Source organism: Aethalodelphis obliquidens, unplaced genomic scaffold (assembly GCF_003676395.1).
Source record: "Aethalodelphis obliquidens isolate GAN/ISIS:26980383/991018 unplaced genomic scaffold, ASM367639v1 scaffold54, whole genome shotgun sequence".
In the NCBI taxonomy this organism is placed as follows: Eukaryota; Metazoa; Chordata; class Mammalia; order Artiodactyla; family Delphinidae; genus Aethalodelphis; species Aethalodelphis obliquidens.
In genome coordinates this window covers 3,760,822-3,778,692 of record NW_020837998.1, presented here as the reverse complement: position 1 = coordinate 3,778,692, position 17,871 = coordinate 3,760,822, and the positions used below count along the sequence as shown (strand labels likewise).

Below are 17,871 nucleotides of genomic sequence, written 5' to 3'. Positions count from 1 at the left end.
TTATGATTACACTGGAATAGTGTGTTTGGGGGGGAGATAACAGAGATAAAAATGTCATTGTTATCACATATTGTATCAAAGGTAGATACTATCAACATAGTTTATGACTGTTGATGCTGATCTTGATCATCTGGCTGAAGTAGTATTTGTTAGTTTCCTCCACTTTAGTCTCTACCTCCTTCCATACTGTATTATTCAGAAAGAAGTCATTATGCATAGCCCACTTTTAGGGAGTAAGTAGATATATTCTCCTCATTTAGGGTGGATCATCAGAATACTTTATTTGGAATTTATCTGTGTTGAAGATTTGTCTCATCTCCTCCATTTATTAATTTATTTAATCATTTATTTATATTAGTTTGGAATCATGGAGACTTCTTTTATACCTTAAGTTACAATCTAATACTACTTTGTTGTGTTATTCAACTTGTTCCATCATTGGTGATTGAAAACTCTTTCAATTAGCTTGTTTGTCCCTTTGATATGTTCCCATTAATGTGTTTTTTTTTTCTATTAAGCAAATCTTTACTTTTTGGCCCTGCAAGATGCTCCAGACTCATCTTGTATTTTTCCTTCTCCAGTCATAGAATCAGCCAATTCTCCAAGGATCCTTCATCCTTTTATTGGAGAATAGTATTAGAAACCAAGATCTTGGCACTAAGCATGATCTTTGCTATTGGAGTATCACTTCTTCTAGGCCCCGTCAGCTGCAAAAGCAAAAGAATATATATGTGTGTAATCTAACCTGTTCATACACACACACACACACACATATATATATATAAATATTTCTGTATATAATCATCTGTATCTATATTAAGTTACACATGAGTTCATACTGATGTTTCCAACTCTATTACCACATGGATCATTATAGCCTCCACCTCTTGGTTATCTATAAATCCACTCTAACAAGGAGAAATTTGGTTCCCACCAGTTGCTATCCATTTAATTAATTGTTATTTCCAGAATACATTTATAGCAATATCACAACTGTTAACCCATATCCCTGAGTGAAGCCATTTTGTCAACTACAGTACAGTGCTTATGTACACTTTTTTTCCTTAAACATTATAGGTTCCACTAATTTCCATGGTTATATAGGTCAGTGCATTTTCCTCCATTACCCTTAATGTGGTGATACCATCTATGTATAATACAGTTAGGTTATTTTGCCATATTCTGTATTTCATCATGGGATATCCTGACCTCCTCTATAATTTTAAAATTTGCATTCCTTACTGATTACTCTTCATAAAAAGGTGTCAAATTCTATGGGCTTTGATAAATGCATATGTCATTTATTCACCATTACTGTATTGTTCTCTTTCATCCCCAGTGGCGTAGACTACATTTCAGTTCTGACACTAACTACGTGGAGTAAGTGTTGAACTCCACATATTTAAGGACTCAGTCATCCACAAAACTGCCCTTACTTCTGACAACAGGAACACTTCAGGGGGTCCCCAGGTCACATGCACTTCTGATTAACTGGTTACAAATGCACAGGTTCTCATAACTTCCTTGAAAATTCACTATAACTACTCACAGGACTCAGGAAAGTTCTATACTTAAGGATTACAGTTTTATTACAAAGGACACAGATCAGAAACACTCAAATGAAGACACACATGGAATAAAGTCTGGGAAGGAATTTAGAACTTCTTTGTACTCTCCTCAAAAATCTGAGTATATTAACCTCTTGGCATATTAATATATTTTCCAGCCAGGAAGCTCCATTGGGCCTAGATGTCCAGAGGTTTTATTGGGGTTTACTTTCATATGTGTGATTGATTAAATCATTGACCATGCAATTAAATTAAAAATGCTCCTCTTCTTCTGCCTTCCCTAGATGTCATGCTGGCCCAAGTTTCCAATCTTCTAATCAAGCAGTTGGTCTTTCTAATGACCAGATCCATCCTGAAGCTATCTAGGGGCCTACTCTAAATCACATCATTAACATAACAAGGATATTTTTACTAGGTAGAGAATTCCAGAAACTGGAACAAACACTGAATGCATATTTTATATACCACAAATATTATACAGAATAGTTTCACCGTCTTAAAAATTACCCAAAGTTCGACCTATTCAACCATCCGTCTTTTCTCCTGAAATGATCTTTTTACAATCTCTAGAAGTTGTTTTGGGACTGACTTCTTTCACTTAACAATGCACATTTAAGATTAAGCCACATTTTTCATGGCTTGATAGCTCATTTTTCTTTCTCATTGGATATTTCATTGTATGAATGTATGAGAGTTTGTTTACATATTCACCTGTTGAATAAATTATTAGTTGCTTCCATTTTTGTCATTATAAATAATGCTGTGATAAACATCTGCTTGCAGTTTTTTTTTTTATATATGGGCATGCATTTTCAAATCAGGTGAGTAAATACATAAGAGAACAATTACTAGATTGGATTGTAAGACTATGTTTAGCTTTGTAAGAAACTGCCAAATTCTATACACCATACACTGACAATGAACAATCAGAAAGAGAAATTAAGGAAAGAACCCCATTTACCATCACATCAAAAAGAATAAAATACCTAGGAATAAACCTACCTAAAGAGATAAAAGACCGGTAATGAGAAAATAATAATACACTGATGAAAGAAATTGAGAACAACGCAGGTGAAAAGATATAATACACTCATCAATTGGAAGAATTAATATTGTTAAAATGACCATACTATCCAAGGCAATCTAAAGATTCAATGCAATCCCCATCGAAATACTAAGGGCATTTTTCACAGAACTAGAACAAATAATTTTAAAATTTGTGTGGAAATACAAAAAACCCTGAGAGCCAAAACAATCTTGAGAAAGAAGAACAAAGGTGGAGGTATCACACTCTCTGACTTCAAACTATGCTACAAAGGTACAGTAATCAAAACAGTATGGTACTGGCACAAAAACGGATACATAGATCAATGGAACAGAATAGAGAGCCCAGAAATAAATCCACACTTATATGGGGATTTAATGTACAACAAAAGAAGCAGGAATATATAATGGGGAAAAGACAGCTGCTTCAATAAATGGTGTTGGGAAAATTGTACAGCTTCATGCAAAAGAATCAAACTGAACTAATCTCTCACACTGTGCATGCACAAAAATAAATTCAAAATGGATTACAGAATTAAATGTAAGACATGGAATCATAAAACTAGAAGAAAGCATAATAAGTAAGGTCTTTGATATCAGTCTTAGTAATATATTTTTGGATCTGTTTCCTCAGGGAAGGGAAACAAAGGTAAAATTCTTTAAATGGGACTACAACAAACTTAAAAGCTATTTCACAGTGAAGGAAACTATCAACCAAGTGGAAATACCAAGTAATGAATGGGAGAAAATACTTGCAAATGATATATTCATTAGAGGGTTAGTATAAAAAATATACAAAGAGCTCATGCAACTCAACATCAAAAAAATAAACAACCCAATGAAAAAATGGGCAGAAGTCCTGAATAGATATTTTTCTGAAGAAGACATACAGATGGCCAACAAGCACATGAAAAGATGTTCAACATCACTAATCATCAGGGAAATGCAAATCAAAAGCATAATGAGGTATCATATCACAACTGTCAGAATGACTACTATCAAAAAGACAACAAATAACAAGTGCTGGTGAGGATGTAGGGAAAAGGGAACATTTGTGCAGTTTTGGTGGAAGAGTAAATTGATGCAGCCAGCCACTATGGGAAATGGTATGGAGTTTCCTCAAAAAGTTAAACATAGGGCTTCCCTGGTGGCGCAGTTGTTGAGAGTCTGCCTGCTGATGCAGGGGACACAGGTTTGTGCCCCAGTCCAGGAAGATCCCACATGCCGTGGAGCGGCTAGGCCCATGGACCATGGTCACTAAGCCTGAGCGTCTGGAGCCTGTGCTCTGCAATGGGAGAGGCCTGAGAGGCCCGTGTACCACAAAAAATAAAAAGTTAAACATAGAAGTATCATATGATCCAGCAATTTCACTCCCAAGTATTTATCCAAAAAAACCCAAAAATACTAATTAGAAAAAATATATGCATCCCTATGTTCATTGCAGCATTATTTATGATAGTCAATATATGGAAGCAACCTAAGTGCCCATCAATAAATGAATGGATAAAAAAGATGTGATACAATATTATTAATCAACTATACTCCAATATAAAATAAAAAGTTAAAAAAAAGATGTGAGATACATATATATATATATATATATATATATATATATATTCCAGTGTATATATATACACTGGAATATTACTCAGTCATTTACAAAAAAGAAATCTTGCCATTTACAACAATATGGACCTAGAAGGTATTATGCTAAGTGAAATAAGTCAGACAAAGAAAGACAAATACTGTATGATTTCACTTATATGTGGAATCTAAAAAACAAAGCAAATGTGAAAACACAACAAAACAGAAACAGAACTATAGATACAGAGAACAAAGGGATGACTGCCAGTGGGGAGGGCTGTGGGAGGAGGAAAAAATAGGTGAGGGAGGTTAAGAGGTACAAAATTCCATTGCAAAATAAATGAGTCATGAATATGAAGTGTGCAGTGTGGGGATTATAGTTACTAGGTAGTATCTTTGTATGGTGACCTATTGTAACTAGATTTATCAAGGTGATCATCTTGAAATGTATAGAAATATCAAATTACTAGGTTGCTTCCATGACCTGGCTATTAAAAATAGTGCTGCAATGAACATTGGGGTGCATGTGTCTTTTTGAATTATGGTTTTCTCAGGGTATATGCCCAGTAATGGGATTGCTGGATCATATGGTAATTCTATTTTTAGTTCCTTAAGGAACCTCCATACTGTTCTCCATAGTGGCTGTATCAATTTACATTCCCACCAACAGTGCAGAAGGATTCCCTTTTCTCCACAACCTCTCCAGCATTTATTATTTATAGATGTTTTGATGATAGTCATTCTGAACAGTGTGAGGTGATACCTCATTATAGTTTTGCCTGCATTTCTCTAATAATTAGTGATGTTGAGCACCTTTTCATGTGCCTGTTGGCCATCTGTATGTCTTCTTTGGAGAAGTGTCTATTTAGGTCTTCTGCCCATTTTTGGATTGGGTTTCTTGTTTTTTTTAATATTGAGCTGCATGAGCTGCTTGTATATTTTGGAGATTAATCCCTTGTCCATTGCATCATTTGCAAATATTTTCTTTCGTTCTGAGGGTTGTCTTTTCATCTTGTTTATGGTTTCCTTTGCTATGCAAAAGGTTTTAAGTTTCATTAGGTCCCATTTCTTTATTTTTGTTCATATTTTCATTAATCTAGGAGGTGGATCAAAAAAGATGTTGCTGTGATTTATGTCAAAGAGTGTTCTTCCATGTTTTCCTCTTAGAGTTGTATAGGGTCTGGAGTTATGTATCGGTCTTTATTCCATATTGAATTTATTTTTGTGTGTGGTGTTAGGGAGTGCTCTAATTTCATTCTTTTAAATGTAACTGTCCAGTTATCCCAGCACCACTTACTGAAGAAACTGTCTTTTTTCATTATACATTCTATCCTCCTTTGTCATAGATTAGATGACTATAGGTGCATGGGGTTGTCTCTGGGCTTTCTATCATGTTCCAGTGATCTATATTTCTGTTTTTGTGCCAGTACCATACTGTCCTGATGACTGTAGCTTTGTAGTATACTCTGAAATCAGGGAGCCTGATTCCTCCATCTCCATTTTCCTTTCTCAAGATGGCTTTTCCTATTTGGGGTCTTTTGTGTGTCTATGAAAATTATAGAATTTTTTGTTCTAATACTGTGAAAAATGCCATTTGTAGTTTGATACAGATTGCATTGAATCTGTAGATTGCTTTGGGTAGCATAGTCATTTTGAATGATATTGATTCCTCCAATTGTAGAACATGGTATATCTCTCCAGCTGTTTGTGTCATATTTGATTTATTTATCAGTGTCTATAGTTTTCTGAGTACAGGTCTTTTATCTCTTTATGTAGGTTTATTCCTAGGTATTTTATTCTTTTTGTTGCAATGGTAAATGGGATTGCTCCCTTAATCTCTCTTTCTGGTATTTCATTGTTAGTGTATAGGAATGCAAGAGATTTCTGTGCATTAATTTTGTATCCTGCAATTTTACTGTATTCATTGATGAGATCTAGTCATTTTCTGGTAGCATCATTAGCATTTTCTAAGTATAGTATCATGTCATCTGCAAACAGTGACAGTTTAACTTCTTTTCCAATTTGGATTCCTTTTATTTCTTTTTTTTTTCTCTGATTGATGTGGCTAGGACTTCCAAAACTATGTTGAATAATAGTGGTGAGAGTGGACACCCTTGTCTTGTTAGTGATTCTGGAGGAAATGCTTTCAGGTTTTCACCATTGAGGATGATGTTTGCTGTGGGTTTGTCATATATGGTCTTTATTATGTTGAGGTAGGTTCCTTCTATGCCCACTTTCTCAAGAGTTTTTACCTTAAATGGGTGTTGAATTTTGTCAAAAGCTTTTGCTGCATCTACTGAGATGATCATATTGCTTTTATTTTTTAATTTGTTAATATGGTGTATCAGATTGATTGATTTGTGTATATTGAAGAATACTTGCATCCCTGGGATAAATCTCACTTGATCATGGTGTATGATCCTTTTAATGTGTTGTTGTATTGGTTTGCTAGGATTTTGTTGGAGATTTTTACATCTATGTTCATCAATGATATTGGCCTATAGTTTTCTTTTTTTGTGATATGTTTTACTGGTTTTGGTGTCAGGGTGATGGTGGTCTCATAGAATGAGCTTCTGATTATTCCTTCCACTACAATATTTGGAAGAGTTTGAGAAGGATGTGTGTTGTTCAGTCTTCTCTAAATATTTGATAGAATTCACCTGTGCATCCATCTGGTCCTGGACTTTTGTTTGCTGGAAGAATTTTTTTTTTTTATTTTATTTTTTGCAGTATGCAGGCCTCTCACTGTTGTGGCCTCTCCTGTTGCAGAGCCCAGGCTCTGGACGCACAGGCTCAGTGGCCATGGCTCATGGGACTAGCCACTTTGCGGCATGTGGGATCTTCCCAGACTGGGACACAGACCTGTGTCCCCTACATCAGCAGGCAGACTCTCAACCACTGCGCCACCAGGGAAGCCCTGCTGGAACATTTTTAATTTCAGTTTCAATTTCATTACTTGTGATAAGTCTGTTTATATTTTCTGTTTCTTCCTTGTTCTGTCTTGGAAGGTTGTACCTTTCCAAGAATTTGTCCATTTCTTCCCAGTTGTCCATTTTTTGGCATATAGTTGCTTGTAGTAGTCTTTATAATCCTTTGTATTTCTGCGAGGTCAGCTGTAATTTCTCCTTTTTCATTTCTAATTTTATTGATTTGAATAATGTCCCTTTTTTTCCTGATGAGTCTGGTTAAAGCTTTATCAATTTTGTTTATCTTTTCAAAGAACCCACTTTTAGTTTCATTGATCTTTGCTCTAGTTTTCTTTGTGTCTATTTCATTTATTTCTGCTCTTATCTTTATGATTTCTTTCCTTCTACTAACTTTAGGTTTTGCGTGTTCTTCCTTGTCTATTTGCTTTAGGTGTAAGTTTAGGTTGTTTATTTGAGATTCTTCTTGTTTCTTATGGTAGGATTGAATTGCTGTAATATTCCCTCTTAAGACTGTTTTTGCTGCGTTCCATAGATTTTGGGTCATTGTGTTTTTATGGTCATTTGTTTCTATATTTTGATTTCCTCTTTGATTTCTTCTATGATTTGTTGGTTATTTTTTAGCATATTGTTTAGCCTCCATGTGTTTGTGTTTTTACATTTTTTTTCCTGTAATTGATTTCTAATCTCATAGTGTTGTGTTCAGAAAAGATGCTTGATATGATTTCAATTTTCTTAAATTTACTGATGCTTGATTTGTGACCCAACATGTGATTTATCCTGGAGAATGTTATGTGTACACTTGAGAAGAAACTGTAATCTGCTGTTTTCGGATGGAATGTCCTATAAATATCAATTAAGTCTTTCTGGTCTATTGTGTCATTTAAAGCTTGTGTTTCCTTATTTATTTTCTGTCTGGATTACCTGGCCATTGGTGTAAGTGGGGTGTTATTGTCCCCCAGTAATATTGTGTTACTGTCAATTTCCCCTTTTATGCCTGTTAGCATTTTCCTTGTACATTGAGGTGGTCCTATTTTGGGTGCATATATATTTACAATTGATATAACTTCTTCTTGTATAAACCCATTGATGGTTATATAGTGTCTTTATTTTAAAGTCTAGTTTATCTGATGTGAGTATTGCTACTCCAGCTTTCTTTTGATTTCCATTTGCATGGAATATCTTTTTCTATCCCCTTACTTTCAGTCTGTATGTGTCCCTAGGTCTGAAGTGGGTCTCCTGAAGACATCATGTATATGATGTTGCTTTTGTATCCATTCAGCCAGTCTGTGTCTTTTGGTTGGAGCATTTTATCCATTTACATTTAAGGTAATTATCAATACGTATTCCTTTTGCCATTTTCTTAATTGTTTTGGGTTTGATTTTGTAGGTCCTTTTCTTTTCTTGTGTTTCCCACTTAGAGAAGTTCCTTTAACATTTGTTGTAGAGCTGGTTTGGTGGTGCTGAATTCTCTTAGCTTTTTCTTTTCTGTAAAGCTTTTGATTTCTCTGTTGAATCTGAATGAATTCCTTGCTGGATAAAGTAATCTTGGTTGTAGGATTTTCTCTTTCATTACTTTAAATATATCCTGCCACTCCCTTCTGGCCTGCAGAGCTTCTGCCGAGAAATCAGCTTATAATCTTATGGGGATTCCCATGTAGGTTATTTGTTTCTTTTCCCTTGCTGCTTTTAATATATTTTTTTTCTTTGAGTTTAATTTTTGTTAGTTTGCTTAATGTGTGTCTCAGCATTTTTCTCCTTGTGTTTATCATGTGTGGGACTCTCTGTACTTCCTGGACTTGGGTGGCTATTTCTTTTCTCATGTTAGGGAAGTTTTTGACTATAATCTCTTCAAATATTTTCTCATACCCTTTTAATTTTCTTTTCTTCTTCTGGGACCCCTATAATTCGAATGTTGGTGTGTTTAATATTGTTCCAGAGGTCTCTGAGACTGTCCTCAATCCTTTTCATTCTTTTGTCTTTATTCTGCTTTGTGGCAGTTATTTCCACCATCCTATTTTCCAGCTCACTTATTTGTTCCTCTGCCTCAGTTATTCTACTATTGTTTCCTTCTAGTTTATTTTTCATTTCAGTTATTGTGTTGTTCATCACTGTTTGCTTGTTCTTTAGTTCTTCTTGGTCCTTGTTAAGCATATCTTGTATTTTGTCAATCCGTGTCTCTATTCTATTTCCGAGAATTTGGATCATCTTTACTATCATTACTCTGAATTCTTTTTCAGGTCGGTTGCTTATTTTCTCTTCATTTATTTGCTCTTGTAGGTTTTTACATCGCTCCATTGTCTGTAACAGATTTTTTGTTGTCTCATTTTTTTGATGGGTGAGGCTGTGTTCTTTTCTTGCTGGCTGTTTGGCCTGAGGCACCCAGCACTGGAGTATGCAGGCAGTTGAGTGGAACCATGTATTGGTGCTGAGATGAGGACCTCTGGGAGACCTCACACTGATTAATATTCCCTGGGACATGTAGTTCTCTGTTAGTCCAGTGGCCTGGACTCAGCACTCCCAACACAGGAGCTCAGGCCTGACCCCTGGCCTGGGAACCAAGACCACACAAGCTGTGTGGTGTGACAAAAAAAAAAAAGCAACAAACAGAAAGAGCAGAACAATAACAAATAATGAAAAATAAAATAAAATTAGAAAAATAAAAATATATTAGAAAAAATAACAATAAAAATGAAACAGCAAAACAAAATAGAACCACAACAGCAAAAATATAAAATAAAATAAAGAAAATTAAAAATAAATAAAAAATTTAAAGTAAGAATAAAAATAAAAGATAAAAAAATAAATAAGTAAAAAATTAAAAAATTTCCTGGTACCTCCTCTATCAGTATCCTTGCCCCCACAGTGAGCTACAGCCTACCCCCACTTCCCCACTATGCCTCCAAGTCCTCTAGGTAGATCTCTGGATCCTCTGTGTCATCCCTACCTCTTCATGTGCTCCTCTCACCAGTGTCTGTTTCTGGAGCTGGCCCGGAGCATATGTGCCTGTGTAGGCCAGCTGGGGTGCAGGCCTCAACAGGCACACCCACAGGGGCCAATGCAGCAGGCAGAGGCCTTAGAAGGTGGCAGCACTCTGCCCACCTGGATCTGCGTGGCCAGAGGTGGTCCTATCAGGGGTGGCTACTGCAGGGGCAGGCACAGTTGGAGGAGGTCTTGGAGGGGGTTGGTACTTGGCCCACCTGGACCATGTGGCCAGAGAAGGCCCCTTCAGGTGGCACTTGGGCTGCCAGGACCCACTTGGTCAGCAGAGGCTTTGGTGTAGGTGGGGCTTAAGGCTGCAACCCACACAGCCCTCGGAGGCTTTGGTAGATATGGGGCTAGGCCCAGAACCCATGCATTTGGAGGGGGTCCATGCGCGGAGGCTCAGGCCTGGGACCAGAGTGGCCAGAAGAGGCGTTGATGGAAGGAGCTCAGGCCCAAGACCCTCATGGCCGGAGGATGCCACAGGATGTGGGGGTTCAGGCCCGGGACCTCAACAGGCTTGCTGGGGCCTGAGAAACATGGGGAGATGTTGGCCACATTCCCCTCCAATTCCCCAATCCCCTGAAGGTTCCTCTCTGTCCCCACTGATCCACTTGCCATGAGTGGGCCCCTCTGAGCATGGGAAGCTCCACCCTCTCCCAGCCCCCCTTCAGGGGTGCCAGTCCTGTCCAGCCTCCACCTTTCTTCCCCCACTCCTTCCATCCCACATCCTACCTGGTCAAGTGGGGATTCCTCCCATCCCCTTAGGTGTCCAAGGTCACCCACCAGCGCCTAGTACATGCCTTAGTTGTAAGGAGATGTGAACTCCATGCCCTCCTACTCCATCATCTTACTCCACCCCTGTAAGAATATTTTGGATACAAACACTTTATTGGATAAGTGTTTTGCAAATATTTTTTCTCAGTCTGTGGCTTGTCTTTTCATTCTCTTAAAAGTATCTTTTATAGAGAAGCTTTACATTTCACATAAATTATGCTTTTTGTTTTTGTATATAAAAATGTATCACTAAACTCAAGGTTTTTCTTTTTTTGGACATGCAACTTGTGGGATCTTAGTTCCCTGACCAGGGATTGAACCCATGCCCCTGGCAATGAATGTGTGGTGTCCTAACCCCTGGACCACCAGGGAATTCCCTAAACTCAAGGTTATATATATATTTTTTCCTATGTTTTCTTCTAGAGTTTTTATAGTTTTGTATTTTACTTTTCAGTCTATAATCCATTTTGAGTTGGCTTTGACTTACTGTCTAGCATCCTTTCATTTCCAAATGAAGGATTCCTTTCAGCATTTCTTGTAAAGCAGATCTAGTGGTAAAGAACTCCCTCAGATTTCATTTATCTAGGAGTGCATTAGTTTTTCCCTCATTTTTGATGGACAGTTTTGTCAAATATAGAATTATTGGTTAATATTTTTCTGTTTCAGCACTTTAAATATATCATCCCACTGCCTTTTGTTCTCCACAATTTTGCTAGGTAATCCAATAGTAGTCTTATAAAGAACGCCTTGTTCATGATGACTCACTTTATTCTTGATGCTTTCAAGATTCTCTTTGTCTTTGCCTTTTGACTGTTTAATTATAATGTGCCTCAGTGTGGTTCACCTTGGGTTTATGCTGTTTAGAATTCATTAAGTTTGTTGGATTTGTGGATTCATGTATTTTCTCAAATTTGGGAACACTTTGGTCATTATTTCTTCAAATAATTTCCATGTTTTTTTCCTTTTTTTCTTCTCTTTATTGGACTCCTATGATGCATATATTGTTCCACTTGATATATCACATAAGTCATTTAGGCTCTGTTCTCTCTTCTTCATTCTTTCTTATTTTTGCACCTCACACCCAATAATTTCAAATGACCCATATTTAGTTTGCTAATTCTTTCTTCTGCTTAATTGAACTTGATCTTGAACTCCTTTTGCAAATTTTTTGATTCAGTGATTGTATTTTTCAGCATCAACATTTCTGTTTGATTTCCATTTATAATTTATATGTCTGTTGATATTCATATTTATTCATATATTGTCTTCTTAATTTTCTTTAGTTCTTTGTGTTTTCCTTTAGCTGTTTGAGCACACTTAAGACAGTTCTTTAAAAGTTGAATCTAGTAAATTGATGCCTGTGTTTCTCCAGGGATAGTTTCTGCCACTTTACTTTCTACCCTTGAATGGGCCATATTTTCCTGTTTCATTGTATGTCTTGTGATTTTGTTGTTGAAAATTGAGCATTTGGAAAAACTGCCTCCCCTCCCTGTCTTTGCAGACTTGCTCTGGGCCAGGGAAGTCCTTCACTAATCAGCAGGACATTTTTTGAGCCTTGGAATCAGCCCAAGACAAAGGTTCAATGTCTTCTTAGGGCTTTTCTGAGCAAAAGTCTTGCCTTGGCCTATGTGGTTTTTGTTTGTTTGTTTTCTTTTGTTCTGTTTTCTATCCTCTCTTATACAGAGCTGCTTTTAAATGTTGTTATTTCCCAAAGAGTCTCATCCTAGCTTATCCTTGGGACTTTAAATTCTCTGTTGTTTGTTTCCATTCATGTTCTCTTACTCTAGGTACTCATAGTTATTTGTCTTTCTGCAGCATTTAAGAGCAGTGTCCACCTCTTTCAGCTGCATTTCTCCAGCTGAGCTTTAAGGTTGGCTAAAGAGAGAACATTCCTTCAGGCAGCTACCCAAACACATTAAAACATTGCAAATAATGTCTTCTCTCTGCTTCCTAGAGACTTAGGGAGGGAATTTGGAACTAGGCTGCCACCTCCTACAGACCATGATGTGCCAGGGAAGGGGTGGGCAATGGTAAACAAAAGCATTATAAAATTTCCTATTTTGAATAAACTTTTTTTCTTGATAGGGTGTTTGCTTGTTTGCTGTAAACATTTGACTGTTTTGAAAGTTGTCACAAGGTCATGTTAACCAGCTTTTGATTACATTTTGATGTTTACATAGAAGAACAAGGTATTGTTCTTCTGAGTCTACCATTTTTCTGATGTTACTATCAGACTTTGATCTATTTTTATAAATGTTACATGTCTATAAGACTGTGTTGAAATTTCCTACAAAGAAAATGGACATTTTATTTTTCCTTGTACAGTTCACCCTTAAACAATGGGGGGTTAATCCACATATAATTTGTTCTTGGCCCTCTATATCTAAGGTTCCTCTGCATTCACAGATTCAACCAACTATGGACTATGTAGTACTGTAGTATTTACTATTGAAAAATATCAGAGTGTAAGTGGACCCATGCAGTTCAAACTCATGTTGTTCAAGAGCCAATTGTACTATCAATTTTTCTATGCATCTTTTGATGTTTTTTTATACTGTAATAGGGTTCGCCAGAGAAACAGGGTCAATAGGACATATATAAATATGTATTAGAAGGGTGTCCCAGAGAGAGGCTATGGTGCTTCAACTGTCCATTTTTGCTAGGGACTGTATATCAGGCAGAACAATATGTAAAACAGGTCTGAATCTTTTCTTCCTCTGTTAACTAATTGTAAAAAACTTTCTTTGAGGCCATAAGTGCAGGCTGGAAGAGAGCAGGCTGTGTAGCTGGGGTGGGGATCGTGGGCTTTTGGGCCACTTCTTCATGTAACTAACTTGTGCCTTCAGGCATGATTGGGACTGATAATGAATATACAACCATCATTTTGATAATAGAGTGTTGCTACACATACCAAACTTCATGGCGTCGTTGATCAGACAAAACCCAATTCATGATGGGTAGCTCTGGTCACATGGTAATTTGGTGGTCCATGGTAAAGCATTCAATCTCTACTAAGGCCCAGTAGCAGGCCAACAGTTGTTTCTCAAAGAAAGGTAGTTAACTGTGGATGATGTCAGGACCTTGCTCCAAAATCCTAAAAGCCTGAGCTGTGAATACTTATAGAGGCCTACCAAAGCATTTTTTATCTGCCACGGCCACTTCAAACACTAATGAATCTGGTGGATTATATGGCCCAAATAGCAGAGCAGCTTGAACAACATCCTGGACCTGCTACAGAACCACTTTTTTCTGGACCTGGTTCAAAACTAGCAAATTTTGGGGATGTCACCTGGTAAATGGGCCAGAGAAACACATCCGAATAAATACTGTGTTGCCTCCTAAAACCAAGGAAGCCCACAAGGCATTGTGCCTCTTTTTTGGTTGTAATAATGGCCAGATGTAGCAACTTATCCTTCACCTTAGAAGAGACATGTTGATATGCCCTACATCACTGGACCCCTAGAAATTTCACTGAGGTAGAAGGGTCCTGAATTTAAGTCTGTTTTATTTACCACCCTCTGATATGAAAATGTCTTACCAATAAGTCTAGAATAGTTGCTACTTTCACTCACTAGTTCCAATCAGCATAATGTCCTCAATATAAAGGACCAGTGTAATATATTGTGAGAGGAAAATGTGATCAAGATACCTGTGAATTAATTATGACATAGGGCTGCAGAGTTGATATACCCCTGAGGTAGGAGAGTGAAGGTATATTACTGGCCTTGCCAGCTTAAAAGCAAACTGATTCTGGTAGACCTTATGACAGAAATGGAAGAAAAGGCATTTGTTAGATCAATAGCTGCATACCAGGTACAAAGGATGTGTTAATTTGCTCAAACAATGAAACCACATCTGGTATAGCAGTTGTGATTGTCATCACCTGGTTAAGATTATGAGAATCTACTGTCATTCTCCAAGATCCATCTGTTTTCTGCACAGGCCAAATAGAAGAGTTGAATCGGAGAAGTAGTAAGAATCAACACCCCTGCATTTTCCAAGTCCTAGATGGTGGCACTAATCTCTGCAGTCCTTCCAGAGATGGTGGGCTTTTTTCTTTAATTAATTAATTTTTTTTTTAATATTTGGCTGTGTTGGGTCTTTGTTGCTGCACGTGGGCTTTCTCTGGTTGCAGAGAGCGCGGGCTACTCTTCGTTGCGGTGTGTGGGCTTCTCATTGCAGTGGCTTCTCTTGTTGCAGAGCACAGGCTCTAGGCATGCAGACTTCAGTAGTTGTGGCTCACAGGCTCAGTAGTTCTAGCGCACAGGCTTAGTTTCTCCACGGCATGTGGGATCTTCCCAGACCAGGGATCAAACCCATGTCCCCTGCATTGGAAGGAGGATTCTTAACCACTGTGCCACCAGGGAAGCCTGATGGTGGGCTTTTGATGTACTATTTTATTAGGTTCCAGCAGTTCTGATGGCTTCTACCTTGGCCTTTCCCACTATAATAGCCCTTATTCCACAGGTCAGGGAACCAGTATGGGATTCTGCCAGTTACTAAGCATATCTATTTCAATAGTGTATTCTGGAACTGGGAAAATAATGACAGGATGGACTCAGGGACCCACTGGAACCACTGTGAGACACATGAGAGCTAAATCTCTATTAATCACCTGATGTCCATAAGCCCAGACTCTGACTGGAGAGCTACAGTGACATTTTGAATCTCCTGCTATCAGTGCCAATTCAGAGTTAGTGTCAGTACTCCCTGAAAGGTCTGATTATTTCCTTTCTCCTATGTCCAGTTCAAATTCAAATTTGTTCTGGGTCTGTGAAATGACTCAAGTCTGGAAATTGATTGAGGGGCCATGACTCTCTGTTTTTATTATTTGAGTTACATTTTTGTTCCCTTTACCTAGATCCTTTCCACTTATACAGATCAAGTAAGACTTTACTAGGCTTTCCTATCTATTTCACTCCTAGGCACACCATGATTAGCCAGCCAATACCCTAGATCTGTGCAAGTCACTATTCTGATTGCTTCTTTGACTTTGTTGTCCATCACAGTAACCATATCCAACCCAATTTACCTTTGGTGGTTGAATACAGCCACTTAGCCCCTGCCATCTCAGGGTACAATTACTCCCATTGCATTTAGGTTTTCCATTGATTGGCTGTGGTTTGCTCTGTTAAGGTCTGACCTACAAAGAAAAGCAATCACTGAGATCTTCAAGGATATTGGAGCTCTCTTCACAAATTTATTTCTCAAAGTATTGGTGAAGTTAGTCATTTGGACCCTCTTAGTGTGGGTGAGTAGGTCTTAAATGACAACCCCACTCTAAGATCCCAAACTCCCTAAGCTGAAATCAAGCAGGACCCTGTGGGGCCCTCCTGGGTACAAATTCTTTCCATGTTCCCCGTTTTTTGTTTGTAGGAAATAGGCTTCATTCAACCTCCTTGAACTTCCCTGATTTCCAAAGGTCAGATTCAAACAGTTGCTAATCAAGGAAGGGGGGAAATGCAGAAACAAAGGAGGAGCAGTCAATAAACAATAGTGCAGCCATTAAAGCAGGGTCCTGGTTCCTCTTCAAGGAATATACATAACAATATCCTTCTGTTCTTCTGTAGGAACTAAGTCCTCCCCCAGGTGGAAGATGGTAACTTCAAGCTGAGAACAAGATTCCTGGAGCAGGGCCCTGTTATCTCACCACCAACCAAAAAGAAGAAAGTCTGCACACAGTGGAAGATAATGACTCTGAACCCCTCCCCAAATAATTCTCCCTTTAAAGTTTTTCATGGTTGAGAGAATCTTCTGAGTTGGTTTCTGGACATGAATCTGCCTTCTCCCCAGGTTTCTGGTCTCCATAATAAAGCAACTTTCCTTTTCCAAACAACACTTGTCTCTCAAGTATTGGCTTTCAAGCAGTGAGCAGACAAACCTGAGTTCAGTAACAAAACCATATAAGTAGATTTGGACTGTTGCAATTGTATGTTCCTCCCTCCATAATGCCAGTTTCTTAGTATCAATTTCCACACATGTTCCCAGGATTTATGCCTGTATAAATTAGAAAATTCAAGGAGTTTTTATTGTTTGGTGTGTAGCACAACTCATGGGTTACACTTTGTATCTCAGCTTCAGGAACTTGAATCTAGTTAAAAGTCTAGAAGCCAAGATGGGTAGTAGGGGTGTCTCTTAAGAAGAATCAGCATTGTCTTGCAGAACAACTGCCTCAGGGGAGGCAATTACATTTTCCTCAGGCAATTCAAGGTTAATCACCTCAGATGGAGGTGGAGAGGTCTCTCCCATTAGAGGTGGAAAGGCTGCTCCCAATGGGAGGTGGGACGGGGTGGGTTAGCCTCTTTTACGGCAAAGAAAACTCAACTGAATGTAGGGGATCAATATTCCAAACTTCATTAAGGTCTTCCCACACATTATCATCCACATTATTTTTCATTCAGCACCCTCATTTTAACAGTAGACACCCTGTGAATGTGGGAGTTCAACTTTTGATGTAATTCAGTCAATCCCTAAATGAAGTTCTGCATTTGATTTTTAGCAATTTTAGCTCTACAACTACAGGAAATAAAGCTATTCTTCAGGGCACACCTAGAAGTTCTTAGGTCATTTATGCAGAGCTTGAGCTATCTGGACATCCCTTAGCCCAGCTAAGTTGGGATACATTTAATTAACCATCACAGTACCCACATAATTAAAATCATAAGATTATCTTGGTGAACTGAATCTTTTATCATTATGTAATTAATCTCTCTTTTCCTAATGATGCTTTTTTTTTTAATATCTCTGTCATGTATTATAAAGAGGATACACAAAATTTTGTATTTTTACGATGTGTTGATTACCATTATTTTGTTCTCAACCTTCTGTGTCTTTTTTTTTTTTTGATGTGGTTTCCATGTATGAAATATAAAAATGGTTTTCATTATTTTTGTTATTATTATTACTAATGTTACTCAATCTGTAAATCATTATCTTTTAAATGGTCAATTTAGTCTATTTATTGTAAATATTTGCAATTGTTTATAGTATCT

General features: G+C 37.6%; 1 long non-coding RNA gene across 1 annotated transcript in view; it reads right to left on the bottom strand.

Moving 5' to 3' along the window:
• Positions 1-364: 364 nt before the first annotated feature.
• LOC113609051 (uncharacterized) overlaps positions 365-17,871 on the bottom strand; it is a 30,942-nt gene continuing 13,435 nt past the window's right edge. The window contains exon 3 of the long non-coding RNA XR_003428485.1: positions 365-707. This is a non-coding gene — a long non-coding RNA (uncharacterized LOC113609051). The remainder of the gene's footprint in view (positions 708-17,871) is intronic.